We start from the raw sequence: 10,730 nt of genomic DNA on the forward strand, positions 1-10,730 counted from the left end.
GAGGCCAGAGGAGAGATATGGGGTATAATAGACCCTAACTCTCTCCATAAAGAGGACTTGTCATAGCCAATGCTATCACAAGGATGTTGTTCATCTTTTCTGATAGCATTAAAATAAATAAAAAATGAAAGATACTGATTAAATGTGTTTACTAAAATAAACAATAAAATAAAAAATTACTCCTGGATCTTGAAGCCGCGGCGTCAGAGTCTGGTCCTTCCGCCCCGGGCAGCGGCCTCCCCGGTATCAGCCTCCATCCGGGGGCCCGGGACCTGCACTGGCCAGGGCAGCATGGCGGGAGCTGGTGGAGGCAATGATATTCAGTGGTGTTTTTCTTAGGTGAAAGGAGCCGTAGAGGATGATGTTTCAGAAGCTGATATTATATCTACAGTAGAATTTAACCATTCTGGAGAGTTATTAGCCACAGGAGATAAGGGAGGACGTGTGGTAATTTTCCAGCAGGAGAGTAAGAGCCCGTATCATAGAGGGGAATACAGTGTGTATAGCACTTTCCAAAGTCATGAACCAGAGTTTGACTACTTGAAGAGTTTAGAAATCGAAGAGAAAATCAACAAGATCCGATGGTTACCACAGAAAAATGCAGCACAGTTCCTGTTGTCTACAAATGATAAAACTATCAAGCTGTGGAAAATCAGTGAACGTGACAAGAGACCAGAGGGTTACAACCTGAAGGAAGAGAATGGAAGGTATAGGGATCCAACCACTGTGACCACACTCAGGGTGCCAGTATTCCGCCCCATGGACCTGATGGTTGAAGCAAGTCCTCGTAGGATTTTCGCCAATGCGCACACATATCACATCAATTCCATCTCAGTCAACAGTGACTATGAGACCTATTTGTCAGCAGACGACTTTCGGGTCAACCTTTGGCACTTGGAAATCACAGACAGAAGCTTTAACATCGTAGATATTAAACCTGCCAACATGGAAGAGCTGACAGAGGTGATCACAGCAGCAGAATTCCACCCACATCATTGCAATACTTTTGTATACAGCAGCAGCAAAGGCACCATCCGTCTGTGTGACATGCAAGAGTCTGCACTGTGTGATCGCCATTCTAAATTGTATGAGGAACCAGAAGATCCCAGCAATTGGTCATTCGTCACAGAGATCATCTTTTCCATATCAGATGTGAAGTTCAGCCACAATGGCCGATATATGATGACCAGGGATTACTTGTCCGTCAAAATCTGGGACCTAAACATGGAAAGCCGTCCCGTGGAAACATATCAGGTACATGAATACCTCAGGAGTAAATTGTGCTCCTTATATGAAAATGACTGCATCTTCGACAAGTTTGAGTGCTGCTGGAATGGACCTGACAATGTTGTTATGACCGGGTCCTACAACAACTTTTTCCGAATGTTTGACCGCAATACCAAGCTCGACATTACTCTGGAAGCATCGCGGGAAAACAGCAAGCCGCACATGGTGCTGAAGCCACGGAAAGTGTGCGCCAGCGGCAAGCAAAAGAAGGATGAGATTACGGTAGACAGTCTGGACTTCAACAAGAAGATCCTGCACACAGCCTGGAATCCTAAGGAAAACATCATTGCTGTGGCCACAACCAATAACCTGTATATATTCCAGGACCGAGTGAATTAGTACTGGCCTTTCTGAGTGGGACAGTCCTTTGTCCACCTAGTTCCAATAGTCAAGCCTAGAATTCGTAAATTCCCTGTTCCAAAACCGAAGAAAAACTTCTGACAGTGCAGGAACTTTGCCAGTCCCTCCCCATCTGACTTTTCCAGTGTTTAAGGTGCCATCAAATGTCCTTTTTATAGCTGCGCAGGGTTGGGCCCTGCTCCTGCCGTTTTCTAACGACAGGGTTTACTGTACTTCTTTTATTTATTTTTTGTCTTTCTTTTTAACCATCTTGCCTAATATGTAGATTAACTTTTTGTCTATTTTATTTTGTGATGTCAATGGCATTGCCAGCCTATACCCCATGGGACCCTTTCTGGTGGAGAGTGATCAGCCTGGGTTCATGGTGTAATCATGTTTTCCCCTTCCAAAGTCAGTCATATTTGTTATTTTTTTATTCACTCCATTTTCTTTTCTCTTCGTGGCTTCTTTCTTTTTATTTTTTTTGCCCCCTACATGTTCTTTACACTTTGCTCTCTTTCCTGGTATCCATCCCTCCCTACTTCCTCTCCCAACTCCTGCTCGTCCTCATCCTGCCCTGCGCTGGTGCAAATCCGACTGCTAGAAAGCACACAGGGAGATGGGTTAACCACGGCAGGGTTGGCAGCATGGGGGGGGAACAAGGCTATTACTGAGAGTTGTGTCCTGGTCCCTCATTTATAATGACGACCTGACTGTATTCACTTCTTGCCTTGTCTGGCGCTGAAAAGGGGAGGGGGGGAAGGACTTTAAAAAAAAAAGCCAAAAAAGGATAAAAAACTACTGAATAAAAGACAAGTGGAAAAAAAATTACCCCTGTTCTCCCGTGCTAATGCTCAAATGCAAACGTGCACATTTGTCCCGCACGCATATGTAAATGGCAATTACACCCCACATGTGAGGTATTTAATAAATTACACATTAAGGAAAATATTTTTGTGCCAGACCTCCTCTGAAACTCTAAATTGGTAACTTGTAAAAGCTTTTAAAGCATTGTCTATGGAGATTTTTAGATACTGTAGTTTCAAACAATTTCACAGGCAATTTTAAAGTGTGACATGTTTGGCATCCATTTACTCAGTGTAACTTCATCATTAATATGTTACCAAATAATTGGGTAGTATATTGTGTTGAAGTGTGTTTTTTGCACATTAAAATTGATTAAACCGCGAAGTGCGAATTTGAATTTCAGTGTATTCAGTTCTTAGGTCTGATAATCTCTGTTGAAGGCATCAAGATGGAGCCCCAGAAAGTCACTGCCATCTTAGATTGGCCAGCTCCTGTGGACAAAAAGGGGGTTCAATGCTTCATTGGGTTTGCCAACTTCTACCGGAAGTTTATTAAGGGGTTCTCTGCTATTATTGCCCCCATTACCGAACTAACTAAACAAGGAACAAGATTCCTCTGGTCTCCCAAAGTGCAATCAGCCTTTGAAGCCCTCAAAAAACTGTTCACTTCAGCCTCAGCACCCTGACCCTGCCTTACCGTTTGTTCTTGAAGTTGATGCCTCAGAAGTTCAAGTGGGGGCTGTGCTGTCTCAAGAAGCTAAAGCCCTACTCTACCGGTTGCTTTCTTTTCCCGCAAATTATCTACAGTGGAAAGAAATTATGATGTGGGAGACCGTGAGCTTTTGGCCATCAAGGCCGCATTAGAAGAATGGAGTTACTTACTTAAAAGGTGCAGCACATCCCATTCTGGTCTATACGGACCACAAGAATTTAGAATATCTGAGAATCGCTAAGAGATTCAAAATTTACACAAATTTACAAAAATAAACAATAGTCAGCCACAGATGTGAATAGACACCAGAATTAAAATTGTTACAAACTCCACAGATATGTAGAGCACAAATTGGATGTGGCTAGTGACATGCCCTCGACATGTTTCGTGACCAAGTCACTTCTTCAGGAGGCGTGTCTAGCTTTAACATCTGGAAAGATATATCATATAATCAAAACATGCTTCATTATAGCGAAGCTACAGATAATACAGTTTATTTGAAGATAAGATGATAATGAATAAGAACAAGAGAACATGACTCACCCAGGTAAGCCAGATGGGCTGTATGCATCAATTATGGGACACCCAAAGTGGTGTTCCCCACGGGGCGGACACGGGAGGTTGTGTGACGGTACTAAAAGGTATATATAATATATGGTAAGTATATAAGTAAGGATAATGGCGCTGCATAGGTGTACACCTGTCTCGTAGATACCCTAGGGTAGTATGCCTGTTCCCAGGGCAGGGACAGGCAACAGACAGCCCCAAAATGGGTACTAAGGTGCCTAATATGCTGAATAGGACCGTAGTAGATATGGGCCCCAATGTCCTGTGGGGACTTATGTGCACGAACAATAAGGACTAACAGCTACACTTACAGTACTCCAATAGTGTGTAACATATGTGGGCAAATGTAAAAATGTACACTCTATAGAGCAGTAAAAAGTTAGTCAGTTGAGTGTGTATAGTACCCTGTGATGGCAATATAAACCTGAATGTTACAAGAAAGGCATCTGCCTCTATACAACACCTATGTCAAAGGCAATTTTTAAAATAAATACAAGAATGAAAGTAAAGCTGGTGCCTAGGCAGTTGCCCTCTGTGGAGAAAAAGACAGATATGCAAACCAAGTGTCTAAATCCGGCACCTGCAAAAACAAATCATATTAAATTGCAAATCTCTATAATAAGAGATAAATCATGAGTCCGTGCATTAATGGATGGATTCCAGATGCAGTGGCAATCTATGGGCTACTGCCCCCTGTGGGAGAAAAACAGCACTACTAGTACAATATATGATCCAGTAGATATACACTATCAATAATGTCCGTAGTCCTTGGATTTAAGGAAAAAAATGCTTGCAACTATAGTTCAACCATGACCACTAGGCCATAATTCATACTGTCAGAAACATATGAAAATTCTTGGAGAAACATTTGGAGTCCAGCAGGCAAATTAGGTGTGAAAGGGGTGCTCCTACTACACAATGCGACGTGGTCCCGGTGCTCCCCTCAGGGTTCCCCACTCACCAGATATAGGTCCCCTCTTGGGGTGGCGTGCATATATCAAGAGCTCCTGTAGCCGCTGCTCCGCTCTGCTGCTTACTCTTTCCTCCAGATGAATTTTATACTGCAAACTGTCCAAAACATCCGGCTTCCTTGGTTCCTCAATAAAGAAACAAACCCGGGGGTCTCCGATAGTGTAATATAGTATGACACCGTAAAACTTAACAAAAGTTTGTTTATTCAAAAACACATATGTGGTTGAACTATAGTTGCAAGCATTTTTTTCCTTAAATCCAAGGACTACGGACATTATTGATAGTGTATATCTACTTGATTAGAAATTGTACTAGTAGTGCTGTTTTTCTCCCACAGGGGGCAGTAGCCCATAGATTGCCACTGCATCTGGAATCCATCCATTAATGCACGGACTCATGATTTATCTCTTATTATAGAGATTTGCAATTTAATATGATTTGTTTTTGCAGGTGCCGGATTTAGACACTTGGTTTGCATATCTGTCTTTTTCTCCACAGAGGGCAACTGCCTAGGCACCAGCTTTACTTTCATTCTTGTATTTATTTTATAATTGCCTTTGACATAGGTGTTGTATAGAGGCAGATGCCTTTCTTGTAACATTCAGGTTTATATTGCCATCACAGGGTACTATACACACTCAACTGACTAACTTTTTACTGCTCTATAGAGTGTACATTTTTGCATATTTGCCCACATATGTTACACACTATTGGAGTACTGTAAGTGTAGCTGTTAGTCCTTATTGTTCGTGCACATAAGTCCCCACAGGACATTGGGGCCCATATCTACTATGGTTCTATTCAGCATATTAGGCACCTTAGTACCCATTTTGGGGCTGTCTGTTACCTGTCCCTGCCCTGGGAACAGGCATACTACCCTAGGGTATCTACGAGACAGGTGTACACCTAGGCAGCGCCATTATCCTTACTTATATACTTACCATTTTACCCTGTCCCCTAGGGGACAGTTTATAGGGAGGCAGCAGCCTATAACCTCAGATGTCCCAGCGCAGGTTTTCATCTATTTATATATAATATAAAACACATGGTAAACAGCAATTTAAGGGTGTAAGGGTAAAGAAAAAAGAGGGAGTAGGGACAAAGCTTTCTCCTCCTCCCCCTCTTTTTTTACACTTTTGTTTTTGGGTTTAGGTAAACTTTAAGTGAATAAAGTGTACATTCCAGAGGTGCAGTAACCTCAGTGAGACACCCAGATCTGCTACCATCTGTCTTTCAAGGTAAAAGATCGGTAAATGCCTAGCTTTAGCACCTCCTTTTTTTGTTATGTTACTCACTTAAAACTGCAATAAATATTTCAAACATATTGCTCTTCAAGCCAGTTCTAGTAATTAGTTATTAATCATAAACAGAAGCATAAAGGTGATCTATTTTACTGTATTGTAACAACTGTTCAGTAAACACTTATGAAAGCAAGCTGAGTTGATTTATTTCATATTATGCAATGTAGGGCAGTGTGACAGGAAGCCATATGAATTCCCTGAGGATGGCACAGGGTGATATATTAACTCCATCTAATGTGCATAAATAGGAAGGGTGCTGCTGGCTACATTTCAAGATTAAGATTATTTGGGACATGGAAATACTGTGGAAGAAAATAATGTTAGAGAACACATGCAAAAGCATGAATGAGAAAGTCAGCATAAAAAAATGGCAATATGATTCACACCGAAATTGTTAGGAGTTGAAAAAAATAATACAAAACAAGACTGTTCTCCAACTTAATAATATATCTATCTATCTATCTATCTATCTATCTATCTATCTATCTATCTATCTATCTATCTATCTATCTATCTATCTATCTATCTATCTATCTATCTATCTATCTATCTATCTATCTATCTATCTATCTATCTATCTATCTATCTATCTCTCTCTCTCTATATATATATATATATAAAACTCAACGTGTGTGTATGTATGTATGTATGTACGGTATGTATGTTCCAGCATCACGTCCAAACGGCTAAAGATATTAACATGAAACTTGGCACACATGTTACTTATATGTCAGCAACAAACATAGGATAGGTGGTTTAACCCTTACCCACCCCCATTTGCCATGGTCAGGGTTTTTCTTTAAAGTCCCATTCAACTCTATGGGAAATACATGTTACTTCATGTTCCAGCATCACGTCCAAACGGCTAAAGATATTAACATGAAACTTGGCACACATGTTACTTATATGTCAGCAACAAACATAGGATAGGTGGTTTAACCCTTACCCACCCCCATTTGCCATGGTCGGGGTTTTCCTTTAAAGTCCCATTCAACTCTATGGGAAATACATGTTACTTCATAACTTCCAAACGGCTGTAGATATTGCGATAACACTTGGTCACATGTTACTTATATGTCCACTTAAACTATAGGATAGTTAATTTATCCCTTAACTACCCCCATTTGTGATGGTCGGGTTTTTGTTTAAAGTCCCATGCAAATCAATGGGAAATGTATGTTCCCACATAACTTCTGTACGCCTGGAGATATTTCAATAATACCTGGTACACATATTACTTATATGCCAAATAAAAATATATGACAGTTAAATTAACCCTTACCTACACCCTTATATAAAAGATGGGTATATTTATATTACTATGATTTTCCTCCCCAAAAGGTTAAGATAGGAAGACCGGGCAACGCCGGGTATTCAGATAGTTATATTATATATATATATATATCCTGTTTCAAGTTATTATGCAAATTCTATTTGAGTGTTACAAAGATTAAATATTTTGTTTTTCAGTTTAACTCATGGATGGCATTGTGTCTCGGGGCACTTTTGATCACTGAAAAAAATGATAATGATAATTAGATTGCCAGGTGAGCCCAATTAAAGGAAAAACTACTAAAGGAGGGTGTTCCACATTATTAAGCAGAGCACCATTTTCAAGCAATATGGGGAAGAAAAAGGATCTCTCTGCTGCCGAAAAGAGTGAAATAGTTCAATGGAGGAGGTATGAAAACATTAGATATTTCACGAAAACTTAAGCGTGATCATCGCACTATTAAGAGATTTGTGGCTGATTCAGAGCACAGAAGGGTTTTGTGCAGATAAAGGCACATTAAGGAAGATTTCTGCCAGATCCATGCATCGGATCAAGAGTGCAGCTGCTAAAACACCATTACATAGCAGCAAACATATATTTGAAGCTGCTGGTGCCTCTGAAGTCCCACGGACATCAAGGTGTAGATTCCTCCAGAGTCTTGCAACTGTGCATAAACCCTCAATTCAGCCACCTTTAACCAATGCTCACAAGCAGAAACAGCTGCATTGGCCAGAAAAATACATGGAGACTATTTTTCAAGCAGTCCTGTTCACCGATGAGTGCCCTGCAACCCTGGATCGTCCAGATGAATGGAGTAGTGGATGGTTGGTGAACGGCCACCCTGTTCCAACAAGGCTGCAACGTAAGCAAGACGGTGGTAGAGTCATGTTTTGGGCCAGAATCATGGGAAGAGAGATGGTCGGTCCCTTCTGGGTCCCTGAAGGTGTAAAGATGACCTCTGCAAAGTATGTGGAGTTCCTAACTGACCACTTCCTTCCCTGGTACAGAAGGAAGAACTATGCTTTCCGTAATAAAATCATCTTCATGCATGACAATGCACGATCTCATGCTGCAAAGAATACCTGTGCATCAATGGCTGCTATGAAGATAAATGGAGAGAAAGTCATGGTGTGGCCTCCATCCTCCCCTGACCTCAATCCTATTGAGAACCATTGGAGCATCCTCAAGCAAAAGATCTATGAGGGTGGGAGGCAGTTTACATCCAAACAGCAGCTCTGGGAGTCTATTCTGACATCTTGCAAACAAATTCAAGCAGAAACTGTCCAAAAACTCACACGTTCAATGGATGTAAGACTTGTGAAGCTGCTATCAAATAAGGGGGCCTGTGTTAAAATGTAACGTGACCTGTTAAAATAAATAAAATATTATTCAAACTTTGATTTCAGTAAATATGCTGCAAACACAACAAATGACAATTTTCAGTTCTTTACAACCTATAAAGTGTTTTGAAACTTACTGGCCCAGATTCAAGAAGCTATTGCGCCCGCGCAACCATAGGTTGCGCGGCGCAATAGCTGTTTTGCTCCCGCGTAGCGAATGCCCCTGATTCAGGAACATCGCTACGCTGACTGCAGCCTAGGATATGACAGACATAAGCCTCCTTATGCCTTCATATCTCAGGCTGCATTCTTGCGTTGGCCGCTAGGGGGCGCGGCCATTGTGATCGGCGTATAGTATGCAAATTGCATACTAACACCGATTCACAAAAGTTGTGCGGGCCCTGCGCACGCAAGGTACGGAGTTTCCGTACGGCGACTTTAGTGTAAGGCTGCTCCTGCTAATAGTAGGAGCAGCCAATGCTAAAGTATAGCTGCCCTTCCCGCTCGTGAAATTTAAATTTCACGTCGTTTACGTAAGTGATTCGTGAATGGCGCTGGACGCCATTCACGTTCACTTAGAAGCAAATGACGTCCTTGCGACGTCATTTGCCGCAATGCACGTCGGGAAAGTTTCCCGACGGAGCATGCGCTGTTCGCTCGGCGCGGGAGCGCGCCTAATTTAAATGATTCCCGCCCCCGGCGGGATCATTTACATTAGGCGCCCTTACGCAGGGCTAATTAGCATAGCGCCCGCGCAATTTACGGAGCTACTGCTCCGTGAATCGCGGGCAAATCTAAATATTTGCGTGGGCGCAGAGCAAAAATCGTTGCCCTTTGCCACGCAAATATTGCGCGGATCTACCTGAATCTGGGCCACTGTGTGTAATAATTTGGAAAAGTGCATTGTAAGTTTTATATTTAAAAAACAAAACAAAAAAAAACTGTTATCATTAGGAGGTTTGTTCAATACAATTTGAATTGTACTCTTAATAGTTGATAACATGAGAATTATGCTAACTGTTGTTTACATAAATTATTTAGGTAAATGAGAAAAATATCATTGGCATAATAATTTGGAACAGGGGGGCATATCCACAAAAAGCCGGCGCAACTTAAAAAATCCCATTTAAGTTACACTGCCTTAAAATTTCTACCTAAGTGCCCGATCCACAAAGCACTTACCTAGAAATTTCAGGCTGTGTAACTTAAATCCGGCCGGCGTAAGGCGTTCCTCTTCATCAGGGGGCGATTCCCATTTAAATGAGGCGCGCTCCCGCGCCGGCCGTACTGCGCATGCGCAAAGTTACGTTACGCTCAGTTTTGTGGATCGCGCCGGGTAAAAAAAAGTTGCGTCGGAAAAAAAAAAAAAAAATTGACAGCGTCGCTCGGCATGCATTCCTGAGGGAGAACTCCATGTCAATTTTCAAAGAAAAAAACGGCATGGGTTCCCCCCCCAGGAGCATACCAGGCCCTTAGGTCTGGTATGGGTTGTAAGGAGACCCCCCCTACGCCGAAAAATCGACGTAGGGGGTCCCCCTACAATCCATACCAGACCCGTATCCAAAGCACGCTACCCGGCCGGCCAGGAATGGGGCCCTCATGAGCCGTACCAGGCCACATGCCCTCAACATGGGGGGGTTGGGTGCTCTGGGGCAGGGGGGCGCACTGCGGGCCCCCCCACCCCAGAGCACCCTGTCCCCATGTTGATGAGGACAGGACCTCTTCCCGACAACCCTGGCCGTTGGTTGTCGGGGTCTGCGGGCAGGGGCTTATCGGAATCTGGGAGTCCCCTCAAATAAGGGGGCCCCCAGATACCGGCCCCCCACCCTAAGTGAATGGATATGGGGTACATCGTACCCCTACCCATTCACCTGGAGGCAAAGTGATAGTTATTAAACACACGACACAAGGGTTTTTAAAATCATTTATTAGTCTGCTCCGGAGGCCCCCCTGTCTTCTTTAGCTCTAATACCAGGGGGGGCTTCTTCTTCCGCTCTCCGGGGGGGTCTTCTCCGCTCTCCGGGGGGGGCTTCTTCTTCCGCTCTCCGGGGGGGTCTTCTCCGCTCTCCGGGGGGGGCTTCTTCTTCCGTTTTCCGGGGGGGTCTTCTCCGCTCTCCGGGGGTCTTCTTCTAT

General features: G+C 42.9%; 1 pseudogene; it reads left to right on the forward strand.

Annotated features, from left to right (window-relative positions):
- Nucleotides 1-215: 215 nt before the first annotated feature.
- On the forward strand, nucleotides 216-1,886 carry LOC120937160 (annotated as a pseudogene).
- The last annotated feature ends 8,844 nt before the right edge of the window (nucleotides 1,887-10,730 follow it).

This window comes from Rana temporaria, chromosome 4 (assembly GCF_905171775.1).
Source record: "Rana temporaria chromosome 4, aRanTem1.1, whole genome shotgun sequence".
Classification (NCBI taxonomy): Eukaryota; Metazoa; Chordata; class Amphibia; order Anura; family Ranidae; genus Rana; species Rana temporaria.